At 43.5% G+C, this 20,369-nt stretch overlaps 2 long non-coding RNA genes across 2 annotated transcripts in view; both read right to left on the reverse strand.

The window, feature by feature from the left end:
• The window catches only part of LOC148908731 (uncharacterized), a 32,037-nt gene extending 11,938 nt beyond the window's left edge, over window positions 1-20,099 (reverse strand). The window contains exon 1 of the long non-coding RNA XR_016120615.1: window positions 19,944-20,099. This is a non-coding gene — a long non-coding RNA (uncharacterized LOC148908731). The remainder of the gene's footprint in view (window positions 1-19,943) is intronic.
• Window positions 7,305-8,401, reverse strand: LOC148908732 (uncharacterized). Its single transcript, XR_016120617.1, has 2 exons — window positions 8,114-8,401; window positions 7,305-7,699 (listed from the first exon to the last, which is right to left on the reverse strand). It is a non-coding gene; the product is annotated as an uncharacterized LOC148908732 (long non-coding RNA).
• Window positions 20,100-20,369: the final 270 nt, after the last annotated feature.

Genomic DNA, 20,369 nt, shown 5'->3' on the forward strand with positions numbered 1-20,369 from the left:
TGTAATTTTAATTTATGTCTTATTTTATTTTTGTATATATTTTAAACAATTATTTCTGTTGCAGGAGTAGTATAGGGAATGGGGGTTCCAGCGCAATCTCAACACGGGGTAAGACCCGCGTCAAAAATCCACCTACGGACGACCCCCACTCCAAGTGTGGTTGAGGGCAACAGCGCACTTAAATATGTTAGTCTATATATGGAGTGCGAAGAATGTAAGAGAACTTTTAAGAAAGAAGCGGATTTGAAAAAGCATTTGAAAATGAAGACGAAGTGTATGAGCAGTTATGATTGTGGATGTGGTAAGAAGTTTGAGACTAAGGTTAAATTGTTTTGGCATTGTCAGGACTGTGAGTACGACTACGACGACCTAAAAAGTGCTTGGTATTAGGTATAAAATATTTCCTATTATATAGATGGAATCCCAAAGCAACTTCAGCACGGTGTCAATACCCGGTAACGGTGAGATTGACGTTAGACAGTTTTGGCGTCAGTCAGAAAGGAAGGTTAAAAGGACTCTCCGAAAAGGTATAGAAGAATTAGGAGCCCTGAAAGCGAGCATAATGGTAGAAGTAAGTTTGTCAAAAGACGAGGTAATGACGACAGCAATGTTGCGATCAAAGTCGTTAGTGATATTAGAATCCACGAATCTGGATAGGTCACTCAGTGAAGCCTTAGAAGCAATAATGGAGTCGCTGTCTAACTACACGAAAGAAGGATCGGGTTGGACAGTAGAGGAGGTTGAAGGAATAGAGATAAGTATAGCCAGGTACGTACCCATACGAGGGGGGAGTTACGTACCGCTACCAACGTGGGTAGAAAGGAAGAAGGCTATTGTAAACGTGAAGAATGAAGACAATCGATGCTTTATGTGGGCAATCAGGTCTGCACTGTATCCAGCAGAGAAGGATCCCTGTAGGACAAGTAAGTATCCCACAGATGATTTAGAGTGGGATGGTGTGGAATTTCCCATGCAGTTGATAGACATCCCCATATTTGAGGAAATAAACGATCTAGCAATTAACGTTTACGGAGTCAGAGAGCAGACGATAGTACCGTTAGTTCTGTCAAAAAGTAAAGGAGAGCGCGTACATTTATTCTACCACGGCGGACACTACTCATGGGTTAAACACATTAGCAGACTATTCTACAGACATACTAAGCACAAAGGCAAAAAGTACTTCTGTGACTGCTGCTTGCTGTCATTTACATCCTTAAATGCCCTAAAGAAACACGATGAGATCTGCCGCGGAGTCGAAGAAGTGGCGCAACGGATCCAGATACCCACCAACAAAGAGCTTTCATACGCAGACCATCAAAAGCAGATGCAAGTGCCTTACGTGATATATGCAGACTTCGAAGCGTTGATAACTAAGGAAGAGCAGAAACGTGGTGCCACGAATAAGGTAGGATTACACGAGATCTGCTCCTTTGGTTACATAGTAGTCAGATCAGACGGTAAAGCAAACCCTCCTGTGATTTACCGAGGTAAGAACGCAGCTAATGAGTTTCTAGAAGCATTGCGAGTAGAGGAGGGGGAGATTAGAGAACAATTAAGACGCCCAAAGAAGATGGAATTTACCAAAGAGAACCAGGAGGCTTTTAACAAGGCAAAAAAATGCCACATTTGTCAACATACGCTTCTTCAGTTTGGAAGACGAGCCAAGAAAGCGTGGGATGAAGATGGAAAGTATCTAGGAGAAGCTCATTTTAAATGCGGGAAGTATGCTAAGAAAGGTGAGAAGCCGGGAAAGCCCTCCACGCACTGCATTCACTGCCACAAAGCATTTGTTGAGGATTTCTATGTGGATAAGGTTAGGGATCACTGCCACATCACGGGTAAATACAGAGGAGCGGCTCATTGGAAATGCAATATAAACTTCAAAGTAAATCCAGACATGGAGATTCCGGTGTTCTTTCACAACCTCCGCGGTTACGACTCCCATTTGCTACTACAAGGAACAGACGGCTCCGACGTCAAATGCATACCCAACAACAAAGAGCGCTACATGTCCGTAACTGTGGGTAAGCTAAAGTTCTTAGATTCGCAGCAGTTTATGGCGGACTCCTTAGCAAACCTCGTAAAGTATAACACCAACTTTCCCATTTCCAGTCAATATGGCGCGGAAAGGAAAGGAGTCTACCCATATGAATACATGGATTCCTGGGAGCGATTCGAAGAACCCCTACCACCCAAAGAGAGATTCTACAGCACCCTAAACGAGTCCGGTATAAAGGACGAGGAGTACCAGCATGCGTTAGATGTGTGGGAAAAGTACTCCTGTGATAATATGAGAGAATACCACGACATCTACCTACGTTCAGACGTAGTGCTGCTCGCAGATGTTTTCCAAAGCTTTCGAAAGATGACAATGGAATACTACGGGTTGGATCCCGCTAATTTCTACACGGCTCCTGGGCTCAGCTGGAGTGCTTTGTTAAAGAAGACAAATGCGCAGTTGGATCTCCTAACGGAGTACGACATGTATCGGTTTATGGAAGACGGTATTCGTGGCGGCGTATGCGGACCCAGCCGACGTTACGCCCGCGCAAACAACCCCTTAGTAGAGCACGACCCAGAGAAACCAACCACATACATTTACTACCTGGATGCGAATAACCTTTATGGTTGGGCAATGTCACAGTACCTACCTGTGAGAGACTTCGAATGGGATCCAGTGAAGCCGATAGACTTCTACATGCAGGTAGGAAAGGAGGAAGACAAGGGTTACGTCTTAGAAGTGGATCTGGAGTACCCAGAGCGCCTGCACGACGAACACAATGAGTTCCCCTTAGCACCAGAAGCGATAGAGATACCATTTAAGCAGCTAAGTCCGCTGCAAAAGCAAATGTGCCCTGGTTACAAACCGTACAGGAAACTAACTATGAACCTGATGGATAAGAAGAAGTATGTGGTACATTACCGCAACCTGCAGTTCTACGTGCGACACGGAATGCGCGTAGAGAAGATCCACAGAGTCCTAAAATTCACGCAGGAACCCTGGATGCGCCCCTACATTGACTTTAACACGCAAAAGCGTACCGCAGCGAAAAATGACTTCGAGAAAAACCTCTTCAAACTGATGAACAACAGCGTGTTCGGAAAGACAATGGAGAACATCCGCAAGCGCGTAAGCGTAAAAATAGTCAGCACCAAAGAGGAAGCAGAAGCATACGTGTCACAGCCAGGCTTCGTTAGATACGTAGAAATGCTGAACTTCTACGTGATTCACATGAAAAGGGCAAACCTCTTACTAAACAAGCCCGTTTACACAGGCTTTACGGTGCTGGATCTATCGAAGCTGCTTATGTATGAGTTCTACTACGATAAGCTTAAGCCAAAGTACGGAGACCGCTGTCGCCTCCTGTACACAGACACCGACTCCCTAATTCTAGAAGTGCAAACGGAAGACGTTTACAAAGACTGCCTCCCCGATATAGACGAGTACGACACCAGCGGTTACCCGAAGGAGCACTTCCTTTACTCTGCGAAGAATAAGAAGGTAATTGGGAAGATGAAAGACGAAATGTTAGGAAAACCCATAGTAGAGTACGTGGGTCTGAAACCAAAGATGTACAGCGTGCTAAAGTTAGACGGCGTAGAAAAGAAAGCTAAAGGCGTAAAAAAGTACGTGGTTAAGAAGGACATTACGCACGAGTCCTACCTCAACGTATTACGAACACGCAAGGAACAGCGGCATAAGATAAACAGCCTGCGCAGCTATGGTCATCAGATACATAACGTCACGCAGGAGAAGGTGTCACTGTCTGCATTTGACGGTAAGCGATGGATGTGTGATGACGGAGTGCATACGATAGCATTCGGACATCACACGATAAGCAGTTCTTCCATGACGAACCCACGTGTGGGGCCATCGTGAAGATAATACAAGATGGGCTGACCCTTCTTAGCTATTACGCTTCGGATCTGGTAAGTTTCCAAAGACCAATTAGGGTCCGTAGCTCTTTTGGATCCTCCTTCTAATTCACCCGGTCCGTAGAGATATCGGACTGTGACATTACCTAATTTTTTTTCATGGGGGAAGACCGCCCTCGAACTTCTGACGTAGGACTTGTGTTCCACGTGTTTCTTTTTTATGGCATCCTTGGGTTTTATTCCCGTAGCCCTGGCCGCCTCGTTGTTCAAAGCCGCGACGACCTGGGGGAGCCGCTGTGTCCATTCCCTGTTGCGTTTGGAGGGATCTTCCAGCTCTTTCCAATACTGGTATCCAAAGAGACGCTCGGCCAAGGTCTTGTTGAATCTTTCGACAATGCTCTGACCCCTGTGGTACTCAGCTTCGGCTCTCCTAATCTTAGTGTCGTGGTCTTTCAAGGTCTTGGTAACCACGCCCATGAACTCCGTCCCCGCATCCACTTGCAGCAGCTTAGGCCATTTCAAAACGCGCTTATAAATCCTACCTAGGGCTTCTGCTACTTCCCCAGAATCCTTGCTGGTTATGGGTTCGGCGTCTTTGTATCTGCTTGCGATATCGACTACGGTCAAAGCGTATCTATAGGTCTTCTTTCTCACCTTGTCGTGCGGTAAGAAAAGCAAATCTGCCTGATGAACTTCATTAGGGGTATTTACGGTAAAGCTGGGCCTGGGAATGTACTTAGGCACGGGAAGATAAACCTGCCAGATGGTTTGTTTTCTTAACCAGTTCTTAGCCGTTTCATCTGATACCCTGGCCGCGGTCGCGAGTTTTTTGATAGCTGACGCTCCTTTCCAATAGCCTTCAGGTCCATAGTAAATCCTTTTGAGTTTGTCCTCCAGGCGGCCCATTATATGAATTCCAAAACAAGATTGATCTTTCGTCCGTTAAAATCCACCGTCTTTCCGTCCACTTTAATGGTGATGTTTATGCTTTCTACCAAATTGGACAAGTCATAGCTCAAAGAAATGGGAGTGTATTCTTCTGAGTCAAATGGATTACCTTTGGGTAGAAACTTGGACATAAGAGAAGACTTTTCTCCATTGTTGTAACTATGGACCAAGTCGCAATAGACTTCGTAAGAGGATGCGACTTTCCATTTCACAGGTATGGCTGTGTCGGTAATTGTCTTGCCCGAGGCACATAATAAAGATCCCAATGGGTCAGACTTTCCAAAAGTTACTGAATAGTTTGGCATATTATGTTTGAGGGTCATTTCGTGCGGCAATCCCGTGGTGAGCGTATAACCGTGTTTTGCTAATTCCTTAGCAAGGGTGATTGGTGTGTAATGTCCATCGGGCAGCAATACGCCTTGATAATTGTTAGACCCCTTATGCACGGTGACCATACCATTGACTAGATTATACCAAGAATTGTACAAAGAACAACTAACCAGCCGAACCTTATGGGCTTTGATGGGGGGATTCAGATAAGTGGTAAAGTTATTTTTATTGCTTTCCAAAAAGACGATCATATATTACAGGGGACAAGTCCCCTTCTAGAAGTAAGCTACGCTTGCTGACTTAGACTAAATACGCCAAAGCTACGCCTCCCGCCAGCCCTGCAACTCCCACGAATACCAACTCACTATCTTTTTGTTTCTTAGAAGGCTGGTAGTAATTCTTAAACTGAGGCTTTCTTAACCCCGTCAATGCCGCGGGGTGTGCTTGCGCATAAAGTTTAAAGGCGTAGTCTGTATTTTCAAAGTTCTTATCCGCCTGCATTTTGTCTTGGTAGTTCTTGTCCAACCAATCCCTGTAAGCTTGTCTTTTTTCATTCCAAGCCGCCACGTCTCGCTGATATTTCTCCAGCGCTAAATCATGCCTTTTCCTTTCGGCGGCTAAATCTCCGCTTTTATCGCCTCTAACTAATCTATCCAAATACTGACCACCATAATTAGCTCCAGTGAATGCTAAAGCTGCAATAACTCCACCTGCGACCACGCTAGCCATTATATATTAGAAAATCACACCGTAGGTAGGTACTTTTCCTTCCGTAGGTAATCCTTTACCATGATAGCCCCGCCTACGGCAGCGGTCATTTTAGCAAAATTAGCGAAGCTCTTGCTTGGGTCTTCAGTAAAGTCTTCTTTGAGCACTTTCTTACCAACCCAACCAATACCCGCAACGATGGAAGTAATAATAGCTGCTTCTTCAACAGTTTTTAACAACGCGGTCGACATTATATTACAAAGCGAGAAGGAAAATCTAGGTCGCCGCGGGTGATAAATCTACTCCATTTCAGGGATCTTACTTTTTCTAACAGCCGGTTCCACAGGTGCGTGATATGTTGCGGCCTCCCACTTTACTTTTGGCTTCGTAGCCCGCCATTGTAAGTAGAGGCTGCCTGCTGCTATAGCGACTCCTAACGCGCCAATGACGTATCCCGGATTAATAAAGGATTCCTCTTCTTTTTCCTCCACCTTTTCTTCTTTTTTGGCTTTGTTCTTCCTGTTCATCTCCGCGAGCTTCTTTCCCGCGGCAACTCTGCCTGGAGATTTAGCCTTGGTAATCTTGGTATCTTCTATGGGTGGTTGTTCTTCGGTGCCACTCATCTTATATTAAGGGACTTGAAGGACCTGACAAGTAACTTGATGACGACTTGACAATGACTTGGCAATGACTTGACAACGACTTGACTAAGTACTTGAGGCGACTTGATCAGGTACCTCAGCAAGTGCCGCCTGGAAGACCTTTTCGACTTCTCTGTCCTTCTTGAAGTCCTTCCAAGAGGCACCAAAGGTGCCCGCAAGTTCCTTCAAGTCGACGTGCTGAGCCACGTGCAAAGCCGCAGAGGCGACTGCCATTAACTTACCGCACTTCAAAGACACCCAGCCGCAGGTTATCTTAAGTTCTTGAGCAATAACGTAGTCCTCGCTTATGTCCTTCCGCAGTTGCTCCACGTCGTCTATGGGCAGCGCAAGTCCAAGCAATTTAGTCGCAAGTCGGATAGCGGAGTCTGCTACGGCGTCCGTGGTCTTACTTGCAAGGGCGGCCTCGTATCTCTTATGGAACTTCTTAACTTCCTCTTCTGACAACTTATTAACTTGCTCATGGGTAAGTTCCTTACCTATCATTTCTTTACACTTCCCCGAAGACACAAGGATGTTGAGTTGTTCCTTAAGGTTACTTTCGTCTAACTGCGTGGGGACTTCATCTAAGAGCTGCTCAATGTCCATATACATTAGGAATCATAGATTCCAACCGTGTAGGGAAACCTCAAAGAGAAGATCATCTTGGAATGTTGGTGCGTCTTTAGGTGCCGCATGTATTCGTGTAACTGTTCCTTGCTTATCTCACTGCCGTAGTCGCTTAAGATGGTTTCCAGGTCAGACTTATGTGACAGAGTCAAAAGACACTATTTTGGACAGTAATTATTTAGTCATAAATCTATATTTTTAATTAGGAATGCCTCGTGTACACATAGGAATGTAATTCTTTAGTTAACTGTTTGCGTGGAAAATGCGTAAGCAAGAAATAATTTCCGTACGTAATTACATTACAGTGAGTCATGCCTAGGTTTGGCGCTTGTTTACGTAAGTTCGTGTTTGGGACATCCTGTTTGCGCCTAGGGCGTGCAACATTGCGTAGGATGTGTAAGGTCTTAAGAATGCAGGTTTTCCCATAAAAGTAGGCCCAAACTAAGCTTAAATCAGTGTAGTAAAAGTTCTTGAAGACGTTGCGTTGTCTACGGATATTTTCACATATCAAGACAAGGAATTCTCTACGATGTAAAGGTATGAATCTTTGAAGCCTTTTACACTTATACCTAGGATAGATTTAGGACAAATCTATGTTAATATCGTTAACTAGCCGTTATATTTTATAGCTTAGATTATTTATATATTTGTTAAGCATTCGTTTCATGTTGTTGTAATGCTAGTCGCATTAGCGCGTAATTTAGTACAAAGTTATTCACGCAGTAGTAATTTAGTAATCACGCTGAGTGTATCTTGTCTTTTAAACTCTTTAAAACGTTTACTATAGGATCGCTACCGCCTTACTCGCTTGTTTAACCTTTTTACTACGATAAATAGCCTTAACTGCGGGATAAAAGACCTTTTCTTTCCAACCTTTAATTTGTTCGCTACTTAAACTCTACACTCAAGGTCATTGTCGCGACCGCGTGTTCAGTAAACCGTGTAATTCTTAGTTTGTCATAAACAAAGGTTAAAATACTTACCTAAAGCCATAGTTAACCTCTAGTCAATTTTTCCTATTGCTTTTTTTCCATTGGTTTAGTTCATTTTAAACGGTTTACCGACTTGTACATTAAACTTTGCAACCTAGTAATTTTCACTCGCGTATTGTAAACACTGCTAATCAGTATGCAATATTCAAATTACCTGTGACGTAATTTACGTATTTCCGTTTCTATTTATATCTAGCAAAACTGTATTTTATTCATAACTTTTTAGCTATTTAGATAAGCTACAAATTTATTTTATCTCATTGTAAATATTTTTCTTGTTTTCATTAGAGATATCCTGTAATCTCGTTCCCGTTTTTTTTTCATGTATTGTAAAGTTGTGTGAATTTTTCAATAAATTCTTTTGTCAAAACCACTTGCAATCTGATTCATAGCTGAGCGCCTTGCCGCCGGTTACACTTACTTGGAGTATAAAATACTACGAGAGAGCCTATGTTTTCCCTAAAAGGCTTGGAGACGCTGGTAAGCTGCTGCGAGAGCAACCAAACGCTGATATTGTCGTGTCTGCCGCTGAAAGCGAGCTTCACTAATTCGGAGGTGCGTCTTTTTACGTCGTCCCCACAGGCAATGTCATCCAGTATGAGTAAAGTCTGTGTATCTTTAGGGAATTGTTTGTGCCAGAACTTAAGATGGCTGGATAACTCGTTAGGATCCAGTATGTCCACAAAGAAGTCGTCGTCTTTCACTCCTATGCCCGTCCAGGTGCGGTTATTCACGTAGGTGGGGCATAATAGCACGATGTAGTCGAAGCGGTATCTAAAGGGTCCTAATAGCTGCTCTACCACGAACTGGGTCTTTCCGCAGCCGGTGGGTCCTACTATCAGAGCGTTACAAGGCATGTGATCTGGGTTCATATATAGATGGAGCCAGTGGAAGCAGTGCAAAGAATTGTCGCCGACGCAAAAGATAAAAGAGACACCATAGAAATGCAAAGGGAGGAGATAGACCGGTTAAAAGAGCGCGTGCAGGAGTTGTACGATGAAATGTGTGGTCTGAAGCGCGCGGAAAGGTTTGGTGCGCTTTTGACGATGGCCGGTTGGGCGAAGGAAAGCGTGCAGGACTTTATGCGATATCCCCTGTAGAATGTTAACAATAAGGTTAAATCTTTGTTAAGGATACCTGGAAACTATTTCAAAGAGTGTCTCAGAATGTTGACGTTTAGGTTAAATCTTTGTTAAGGATGCCTGGAAACTATTCCAAAGAGTGTCTTAGCTTTACTATTTTGAATCCTGCAAGCGCCCTTTAAAGGGGGTCCTTATTTTTATTTATTATTATTAAATATCCTTAATTATTCTTAATAATAATAAATAAAAATAAGAATGGGATTTGAGACTCTTTGCACCAACCCTACCTTACTATCTTAAGCCGCCTACTAACCATTGCGGGCTTTCCAGGCATCCTTAACAAAGATTTAACCTTATTGTCAACATTCTGAGACACTCTTTGAAATAGTTTCTGGCCGTTAAGGACTTCATGCGGTATCCCTTATAGTGGTTATTAAATCCTTATTATATATGGAGTGCGTGCACTGCAACAAGGAGTTCAGCTCGAAGCAAATGTTAAAATACCACGTTGAAAAAAAGGTGTGCGCTAAGAAGGCACGCGAAAGGCGTTGTAAGGAGTGTAATCGCCTCTTTAGCAGCGCGCAGATGTTGGATTATCACGTAGAAAACCGCGTTTGCCTAAAGAACGTATGTGAGCGCTGCGAGGAGGACAAGAACGACGAATGGCATCGACATCGATGCCGCGGTAATTACGACCTGCTAAGCGTGGCTTGCGAGGAGCACGGCGACGTTGCTGCACGATGTTGCCCAAAGGAAACCCAAAGGAAGTTAACGCGCCGGAAGAAGGAAATTGACCAGCGCTTTGCGGAGTTTGACCTCGTAGAAGGCGTAAGGTGGGAGGATAGAGAACATTGGGAGGCAACTTGTGAGCGCTGCGGCTGTCAAAGAAGTGACCAACATATTTGGCAGTGCCTTTACGACGGCCAGGGCGGCTTTAAGGAGTACTTAGATCGCTTCGAAGCTTGGCATGCCGGCAATGAGGCCGCAAGGAAAGCCCGTAAGGATTAGTAGGCGGCTTAAGATAGTAAAGTAGGGTTTGTGCAAAGAGTCTCAAATCCCATTCTTATTTTTATTTATTATTATTAAGGATAATGAATAATAATAAATAAAAATAAAGACCCCTTTTAAGGGCGCTTGCATAATCTAATAATAATAAATAAAAATAAGGACCCCTTTTAAAGGTATATGCTAGCCTACGCAGCTGCCTTTCTGGGAGGCATTCTAATTACCCTTTCAATATATGGACTGTATTACTTGCGAACTACCTGCCGACTGCATTACCCCTCGTAAGCCGCGTAAAGAATACACCTGCCTTCATTGCGACAGGGTATTCTCCGAAGGATCCTTTGTGGGGCATTGGTGCTCCGCGGATCCTAAAGCGCAGCGGACTTTAGCAGACGCGCTTAACTACAAAGAGGAGATGGAGTGACTCTTCTTTCAATGTCAAACTTCCATCGGCCATTTACCTTACCATAGCTGCGTAAGTGGGTGAATTCCTCGCCCTGAATTACGTACCGCACGCAATCCGGCGCCCAAAGGGAATATTCCTTGCCTTCTAAGTCTTTGAGGACTAACCGTAAACGGTCGATGTCTTCGAAGACGACGTAATTTTTTATTTCGTATGCTGCGCCTTCTATCAGGTCACGCCAATGTATCAGATTCAGCCTCATTATATCTATGAAATATTCTTAAATGTGTTGCCCTCGTTTCCGTGGTCTTGAAGCGCTTGCGACACCACGGACAAGGAATGCGGATGCCGCGCGCATAGTCGCTAACGGCGCGGCATAACTCGTCATAGTCGTTGCTGATTAACGTCTTATAACCATTTTCTTCGTACCTTTCTAAAAGTTCACGTTGACTGTCGGAAAGTATACCATTACCTTTAGGGGTTTTCAACTCAATGCAGAAGCCGCGGTACTTTTTGTGGGCATTCAGGATCATTAGGTCAGGTTGACCGCGTTGGTAGCCTTTCTGCCAGCATTTTATGCGTTTGCTGTCAGAATCCTGTAGTTCGCCTAAGCCTGGCGCTATGAGCATTTGAGGGTAAAAGCGGCGTATGTAATCGACAACCTTCTTATGCAGGTCGAACTCATTTTCTATCTTAAAGATTAATTTGTTGGGTGTGTCAAACCGTCGCTCTATTTCGTACTTACCGGTTTTTCTAAGCGTAGGAAGTACGTCCTCCAAGACCCAATCCTGGAATTTCAGCGCTTTGGGTAACTTTGAACTGAATATCAATTGATACAACCCAGATTCGGAGATAAACACGGCATTTGGTTGCGTAGTAAAGGGGAGGCGATTCACCTCCACCTTGAGTTCGCTAAGCCTTACCTTGTATTTATCACGAACATGCACCTTAATCGCATCTTTTGGGTCTGCGTAACCCAATGCCAGCGCCACTTCCTTTGCTTTGAAATAAAGTTTATCGCCTTGCACGACTTGCAGTTTGGTTTCGTTGTTTTCGAATACGCGAAGCATATTATACGTAAGGAATATTTTATTTTTAGAATGGCTGAGGCAACGAAGTCATTAATAGGCAACGCTCTTTAGCTGATTCATTTCTACGCTCAGTTGCGCGTCCGACACCACGAAAACGTAGCAGTTTATCCTATCGCCGTCGGCCGCACTGGCGTTTTTGGTGCGTTTGATCTCCAATGTTATGCCATCCTGCGTATTTACTAGACGGAGGCCTTGACCATGTAGGTCTTCGTCGTTAATGGTGCGCATGTCAATCCATAACGCATACTTATCCTTAAAGAATTCCTCAGGGCTAATTTGGTCGCCAAACTTGCGCATTGCCTCCCTGTACACGTCTGCAGGCTTTATTCCCTGGGAGTAAACCTTGTTTGGGACTCCGTTGATATTCACGCCGACGTTAGTAATGTTGGGGTTGTGAAAGTCTTCGGAGTTGCGCTTACCAGCCTCATAGGGTTTGGCAAACACCAGCATTAACCCCGTGAGACTTCTTCGGGGGAGGTTAATGCTTTGGTTGATAACCTCATCCGTCTTATCCAAGAAGCTAAACGTCTTATACATCACTACGTGGTCGTAAAGGAATGCCTTGCCAGAGCTGTACTCCATGCCAGCGCTACGGGCCAGCTCTTCGCTGTACACCGTTTCGTACTGTAATTCTAAGTTGGTAATAGAGTATGGGGTTGTTGTGGTAAGTGCAGTGCTTAGCCCACCAATGATGTTATTAGCATCTGCTAAAGTTACTTCAAACTGCAGTTCGGCAAGCTGTCTTGGGTAATAGACACCGTGATTCGTGATTACTTCAAAGTCTAATGGTATGACATACTTGCTACCATAGGCGGTCTTTATTCGCTTTGCGTCTGCCACTGCGGTTTCTCCGCTGCCGTCAGTAGGTTGCGTTTTCGTAGGTGTGCGGACCTTACGCAGGATAACACTACCAATTCCTTGTTCTATCCTTTGCGCGCGGTCAAAGGCTGTCAACCATAGATCCTTATAGGTGGTATACAGATCGTACCTATTTAAGTCCAGCAAGGATTCCCCGGCGAACTTTACGCGCATCTTAGAAACGATGTTGCGACCCACGTTGTTAACGATAATCCTTTCATCTGTGGGGCTTGACTGCACCGCTAGGTCGAACCTTAAAGCCAAGGTGCCAGGAACTAAGACTAGGTTATCCGTTAGGCGGGGCACGCCTACGTACAGGGTTTCCCCTGGCTTTGCGCTGCTGGGGGTGAATGTGACCCGGTGAAAGGTGCGTTCTGCTTTCAGTCCGCCAACCTGCTTAGGTAATACGTTGGGATTTAACTTTGAGCTTATCATATATAATGGAAGTAGAAGGAACAGACCCCGACTTCGATCCCACCACTGAGGAAGGTCAGGCTGACATTAACGACGGTGATGAAGAACCGCTGCTTCCCACCCAACAAGTCGACGATTCCCTAAGGGATAGGATTGCAAAGGCCCTAAGACATCCCAAAGCACGCGAGTACGCGTTTCCGCGTGAGCACATAGAGCTTCAAAACATGGGCGAGCCGGAAGCAGCCGCGCGGGAAACCGTAGAGTGGGCAGCGCGGGAGCTAGAGCAGCGCTACGACAACTTTGATGCTGACGACGTAAAGCTCACGGAAAAGGGAAACAAAGTCCTCATAAGCGTCCAAGACTTAAGATTTCCCGACAAAGACCGCTGGACAAAACCGCAAAACCTCTTTGATGAGGAGGGCAACGTTAGGGGTGACGTCTTGAGATTAAGAGGCTTTCAGCGTGCTACTAGAAGCCTGTTAGAAAGGCTGCACAACTTAACCGAAAGGACCAACGCGGAAAAACGTGCCGCGGATCTGCAAAGGGAGTTAAGAGAAAAAGATGTAGAATATGCAAAGCAAGGTCAGCTACTTGCCGATGCTGAAAAGAAGTCCGCCCATCAAGATGAAAGAATAAAAGAAATAGGAAATCAGGTGGATCAGGCCTTACGCGAATTAGACAAAGCACGGGAGGACTTAGGAGAAGCCCAAAGCTCTGGCGCCTCAGTGGAAGCGCTGCGGGAAACGTTGGAAGAAAGGGAGGAGGAATACATGAAGCAAAACCAGCGGCTTGCCGACGCGCATAGGAGGGAGGTCGAATTTAAAAATCAAGAAATAAGGGAGCTGGTAGACCAAAGAACCCAAATTCGACGCGAAAGAAATCAAACTCAAAGGGCTCTTAACCTCGCCCTGCAAGAGTTAGACTTAATTAAAGACGATACCGATAACCTGCAAACCACCATAGCCGGCTCTTTAGTGGAACGGCGACGGTTAATGGCTGAAATCAATACTAAGGAGGAACAAATCCGGCAAAGAGATCAGGCTATTGAAGACCTGGAGGGACAAATAGAGCGGCAGCAAGAAGTAATCGAGGACCAAACTCGTACCGAGGAAGAAAGGGAGGCAGCTCAAAGGGAAGTAGAAACCCTTCAGGAAAGAGTCGCGGAATTACAGGCGCAAAAGGACAACCTGGAAAAAGAGCTGGGGCTTACCACCAAGGAAAAGATAAAAAGAGCCCTTTTGAAGTATGGCGTTCCATTGGCATTTGCGGTTGCTATTAGTACCGTAGTAGGAGTCATCCTATCCACGCTTAAGGCTACGGGCGCGGGCGTAAAGAAATTAGGCAATGGACTAACGGACTTGGGAAAAAAGATGGCAGCCGGTCTTCCTGGGCTGCTGGGTTCGGTTGTTTCCTTGGCGCTTAGGGCCGGCGGAGAACTGCTAAAGTTTGTGGGGAATAACATTTGGATATTAGTCGTCGCTATCGGCGTGGTATTCCTGAAGAAGATTCGGGGATGATCTTATCCTTGTGTATTACTGGCGGCTTATAATCGTCGTCGGGTGCACGGGGTGTTCTCGACTGGGGATAAGTAAAGATAGTATTCGCACCGCCTTGATAATGCGGAACTAGCGGTATGGCAGTCATAGTAGAAATGGTCTTATGATTAAAAGTAGAATCGCTTGGCGCAGCTGATTGTGAAATAACAGCGTTTATCTTAACTTCGACATTAACGTTAGATGTTGCGTCAGTATTGATCTGAAGCTTTGCGTATTGACAATTAGCTACCATGTGAAAGGTTATTGGTACTATATCGTCTAGACTATTTGGCGGTTCATATGAAAAATGAGCTGACCGTCTAGTATTTTTCAGTGTTCTGTATGGTAACAATGGATCGTTATTCTCATCTACTACTCTAAATCCAATACCATATTCCTCCCTTACGCTAATACAAATTGTGCACATAATCAATCCCAACCCACCAACCTTCACCCACAATTCCGTGTCAACCCAATTAGCATTACGCAAGTATCTATCTTCCTCCAGAAAATAAAGGAATGAATCCTCCTTAGTATGTGGGTTCATATATACCAGCAAATAAATTTGCTTCTAGAGACTCATTACCGTAAGAGTGCAAATGGTTGCGTGGTTATATTTTTCATCTCTCTGATTTTCTATGCTATTTATGCAAACGCTCCCGGTGTCATCTACGCGCATTTGCAGCTTTACCTTCCCATGGCAATCGGCGACCATATGAAAAGTCCAAACCGATAAATTCTCAGCGCTGTCGGTGTTCGGCTCTACGGAGAAATGCACAGGCTCCCTGTTGTTTGTCTTCACACGCATAGGCTGCAGTACGCCGTTGTCATCACAAAATCTAAAACCAATGTTGGCGTGACTTACTGATCCAAGGCAAATACTACAAAGGATTAACTTCTTCCCTGAGTAGTTCAAATTCACTGACATGCCCTCAACGTCCACCCAAGACGCCTGGGTGTATTTTTTCTCGCCTGTGTAAGTCGTATAAACACAATCTACTCCAGCTACGTAGGGGTTGTTCATCGCCATATATAATAGCTCAGACCAATGCTTGCAGCGGTTAAGCCGACCTTTAGTAAGTTATGGTCATATTCCTCAGGTATCGCAGGCAGGGCCTTCTTTGATGGTTTCTTAACTACGGGTAGCTTCGTTTCATGCGACTTTTTTGACTTCTCCACGAAATGGGGAATGTTCCTAAGAGTGTCAGAGTTCACGTCGTTCACCCCAAACTTCATATCCTTAGTAGCTCGTTGAAGTTTGTTGTTGTATCCTACTACAGAACCAGTATTTATAGATAAATTACTAGGCATTAACCAACAACCCGGGGCTACTGCATAGTCCAACCTCGCCTTAGAATTTTGTATAGCTAGTTGGTAACGCTGTACGCCCTTGCTAATATCGCCCTCCAAAATCGAACTTTCGAATAAGATCAAGGCTTCGGCTCGCGTCTCTTCTGCGGCGCCGGTATTCCCCACTATACTCGATCGGGTGTTTACCTGAGCTCCAAGGATGGAATACACGTAAGCTTCTATGCTGCGGTTCAAACGGGCAAGGCCGGCTTTGGTTAGTCCTTTACCTTCTGGGGGTATGAAATTAAAGTATTGCTTCGTTTGCTCGTCGTTGGTAATCTTGATAATTAGCGGGTTATCCCCTGCATACTTACCGCCCTCGTCTTTGAACAGAGGTCCGTCTCTGACTTCCTTAGTGGTTTTGGCATTTGGTTCAAAGAAGGTGCTACTGTCGTGAGTTTCCTTATGATACCCAGTGTTCCATCGTAGATTCAATGCATGAACTTCCCTGTTGCTTAGCTCGTGCCCACCAATCCCCCAATAAGCCCAAATATGCCCCAAGCCATTGTTAGCACCGACAGTGCATCTAAAATCCTTCCCTACAACACCAAACTCCTTACAAAGCCTGTTATAGGCTGGAACATCGTATTTATTATCTCTTGGATAAAACGCGGCATCTCCCGGCAGCGCAATAACACCCATCTCATGCAGTATTCTTCGGACGGTAAAGTGGAAGTGAAACATAAATATCGAATTCTTCATCAACTTCGCACTTACACCGCAGCCGCTGGTGGCACACCAAACCGCAAAGTTTAGTTGCTGCGGCCAATAACGCATGTTAGGACCACTTAACCATTCATGAGATTCCTTAGCGGTGGTATGATTAATGGGAACGTTTTTGAAGATATCTCGCACCTTTAACGGAAAGGAATGCTTGTTAGAGATCCGCATGTTCAATGTCAAATCCAAACTTGGATGTTCATCAAATGAAACCGCGGGTATCGGATAAGTACCGGTACCAAGCAATAATTCCTTTGACCAACCTTGCACGGGCTTATGTTCGATATAACCAGAATTCTTCAGTTGATTGTCTATCTGATCGACCAGCGTAGGTTTCAAATCCTCGTTGCTGTACATCCTAGAGCCGTTATAGTAAATCCCATCGGGTCTCCTTTCGAACTTACTAGGGTCTGCATGCGGAAACATCTTCCTAAAGGCCCTCCAGTTCCAGTAATCCCGGTTGTCGTGATGTGGCTGCTCCTCAATATCATTCCCAAAAGCGTCGTACATTAGTATATATAATGGATGTTATACCATCAGCACCTCAGTTGTACCCAGATGTCCCCTATACTACACCTAATGAACTAAACGCCGAAAACTTTCGTCTGAATAAAGCGAACTTAATCCTGGCTTACTTGGAAGGGCAGGCAAAACACTATGAAAAAGTTAGAAAAAAGTACGTTAGAGCCCGGAGTACGCTACATAAGATTGCGATAACTTCAGGATCCATATCTGTTGTGTTAACGGGCTCTGGCGTTGCTACTTCGCTTACTGGGCCGGGAATAATCGTTGGAGTTCCTTTGGCCGGCGTTGGGGCAGCTTGTGGTATCATTTCGGCTGTTGCTACGGGCATTATGAAAAAGCTATCCACGAAAATATCCAAGCATGACACGACAATAGCTCTATCTAGGGCTAAAGTAAATACTATTACCGATCTTGTCTCAAAGGCTTTGCGTGACAGAAAGATAGACGACGTAGAATTCTCGCTTATTCTGGCCGAAGAAGACAAATACGAGAAATTAAAGACGGACATAAGGAATAAAAAAACAGTCGTAAAAGATCTTTCCGAGGAATCTCGCAAAAAGATTTACCAAGAAGCGAAAGAAGAGCTTCAAAGAAAGCTTGCTCAGTAAACATCTGCTTTGAAAAAAGCGTGACAGGATTCTATTTACATATTGAACGTCAGTCTGGAAATTACGCGTAATCTTATGCCATAAGATTTATGCTAATTACTCATCTTATGGCATAAGATTTATGCTATTCGCTCATCTTATGGCATAAGATTTATGCTATTCGCTCATCTTATGGCATAAGATTTATGCTATTCGCTCATCTTATGCCATAAGATTCACTATCTTCTCGGAATCCATCCTAACAGGGGGTGGTTGGGGTCAATTTCGTAAAATATTTCGTAGATTACGTCAGGGTAATAAGGAATATCCTTATCCAGCCGACAAAACATCCACTCGGCTTTTGTCATATCAGAAACCTCGGGAATAGACTTACCGGTAATTTCAGACAAAAGATAGGGAATAGCTTTGTAATATTTCCCTAGTTTTAATTTTTTCAGCGTTTTCCGTAGACTTTGCGGGGTTGGCTCTTCTAAATGGTCTATGATTTTCTTCTTTACTTCGTTGTCTAAATATATCGGATGTAAACCTTGGATATGACTCATCCAGTCCCTGAAGTATTTTATTCTCTTATATGGCGTTTTCTTACGACCTCCATTGGCGTAATACTGCTCTCTGGTAGCATTTGGTACGGCATTGCGAATATTTTTACCACACTCGTAACACTGTGCTGACGTGTCGTCTTCTATTCGCATTTTCTTACCACAACAAATATACTTATTTGGCTTAGTAGGTACAAACTTGGGTTTCAAGCACTTTACACAGAAATCATAAACAAACTCTTTACAATCTTCGCACTCCATATATAGACTAACATATTTAAGTGCGCTGTTGCCCTCAACCACACTTGGAGTGGGGGTCGTCCGTAGGTGGATTTTTGACGCGGGTCTTACCCCTTTTGAGATTGCGCTGGAACCCCCATTCCCTATACTACTTGCAGGACCCTACTGAAAATCGCTTTTGCGAGTAGGTCTCCTGGATAAATTTATTATTATTATTATTTATTTATGATTATTAGCAGTTCGGCATGCATTTACTTAAAAAACATCTATCCCAATCAATGCAATAACACAACTTCCAAACTCCCCCCTCCCCCCCCCCCCTCCCCGAAATAAATAATGACTGGTCCCTACGAATATATTTAAGGTAACCATATTAGGGAAAGACGGACTATCGATGCTCCTAATCACAATTCCTAAAACCATATTTGTCCATTAAGTTTCTTTTTATATATCTTATTATTTTTTGTTCACTTTTTCGTTTACAGAATTATATAACTTCTCGATTAACATATAAATATAGGCACTGCTCCCTCATACCGCATGCAATCGTGTAGGTCGTTCAGTTAGCTTTGCGCGAAGTTCAAAAATAGTGCTAAAATCACAGGGAATTTTAACTTTTTTAGGGATTTCAAAACTCAATCATTTTTAGAATTTTATGATGCAAATTTAATTTATTGATATTACATAAAAGGTACAAAAGGATAACCATGCGATTGAAGAAAAAAACATGTTATCTTTACACTGTAAATATTTTGAGGATAAATCGAATCGGCTAAATGCGTGACAAGTTTTGACTCAAAAACAGCGTGACCAACGGGCGTTTTCAAGACAGAAAAAAACTGATAGAAAAATTGATATTTTAAGCTTTTAAAGCATCAGAAAACTTGTTCAATACCAAGAACAATTTTCTTAAAGATTTTCTTTCTATAAAAAAAGATTCCTTTTAGCAATTGGTATGTAAAAACATTTTTGAGGTTGAGAGTCCCGTGTTGTAGAAAGTAGAACGGCTTTACATCTCCATTGAGGATAATATTTCAAGTCGACTTATAAGAGGCAAATGTTTCCCAAAAAAACCCCTATATTCACAAGAATAAGACACTAATAATAATTTTCTCTTTCAGCTAGCTTAGTAATTGGCCTTCGCATAAGTTAATTTAATAGAAATGCTCTTGAATATATTTTAGCTCATAAATACGAGTTCTTCACTAAAGCACACGTGCTCATTTTGCATATCATACTAGCTACAGAAGCTAAAAAAAATGCCGAATATATAAATGTAAAATGTATTCCTTTTTATATTTCATTCAACATTAATACAAATTATCTATAGAAACACTAAAACGTTTGAGAGAAAGTTTTCTTTCATTTGAAAACTGGAGGCGAATGAAAAGTTCTGCTTTTCTAGAAGTAAAAAAAAGCATTTGCTCGTTAAATACACCTAACTTACACACCTGAATTCTTGAAGAGACTGTTTGATTCATCTTTCAACTACAACACACAAATGCTTTTTGCTGTTGTTCTTGGCCTTATATTATTCCCGAAGTTCGTCCCAATTGCAAAGTTATGTTGTTTTTCTGAGCAAGATTTGCTCTGAAATCAAGCGAGAGCCCTGTGTATGTACCCAAAGGCGGCGGGCGGACGGAAGTGACGTAATCGAGTATTAAAATTGCTACTTTATTCATATAATTCATAGAGGTGGATGCTCTGTAATCTTTTAAATAATACGTGAAATAAGAAAATGGGGGTCAGCAATATCGTTTTGGATTTATTTTGATGTGGACTTTTTTAAAATAAATTCAAAACGAAAACTCACAGGTTTCGTAAGAAAATACGTCTTGTATTACAAAAATATCAATTTTTCGACCACAAACGGAAGG

This window comes from Actinia tenebrosa, unplaced genomic scaffold (assembly GCF_029948245.1).
Source record: "Actinia tenebrosa isolate PJP-AT-01 unplaced genomic scaffold, QUT_ActTen_1.0 PGA_scaffold3__52_contigs__length_22856419, whole genome shotgun sequence".
Taxonomy (NCBI): domain Eukaryota; kingdom Metazoa; phylum Cnidaria; class Anthozoa; order Actiniaria; family Actiniidae; genus Actinia; species Actinia tenebrosa.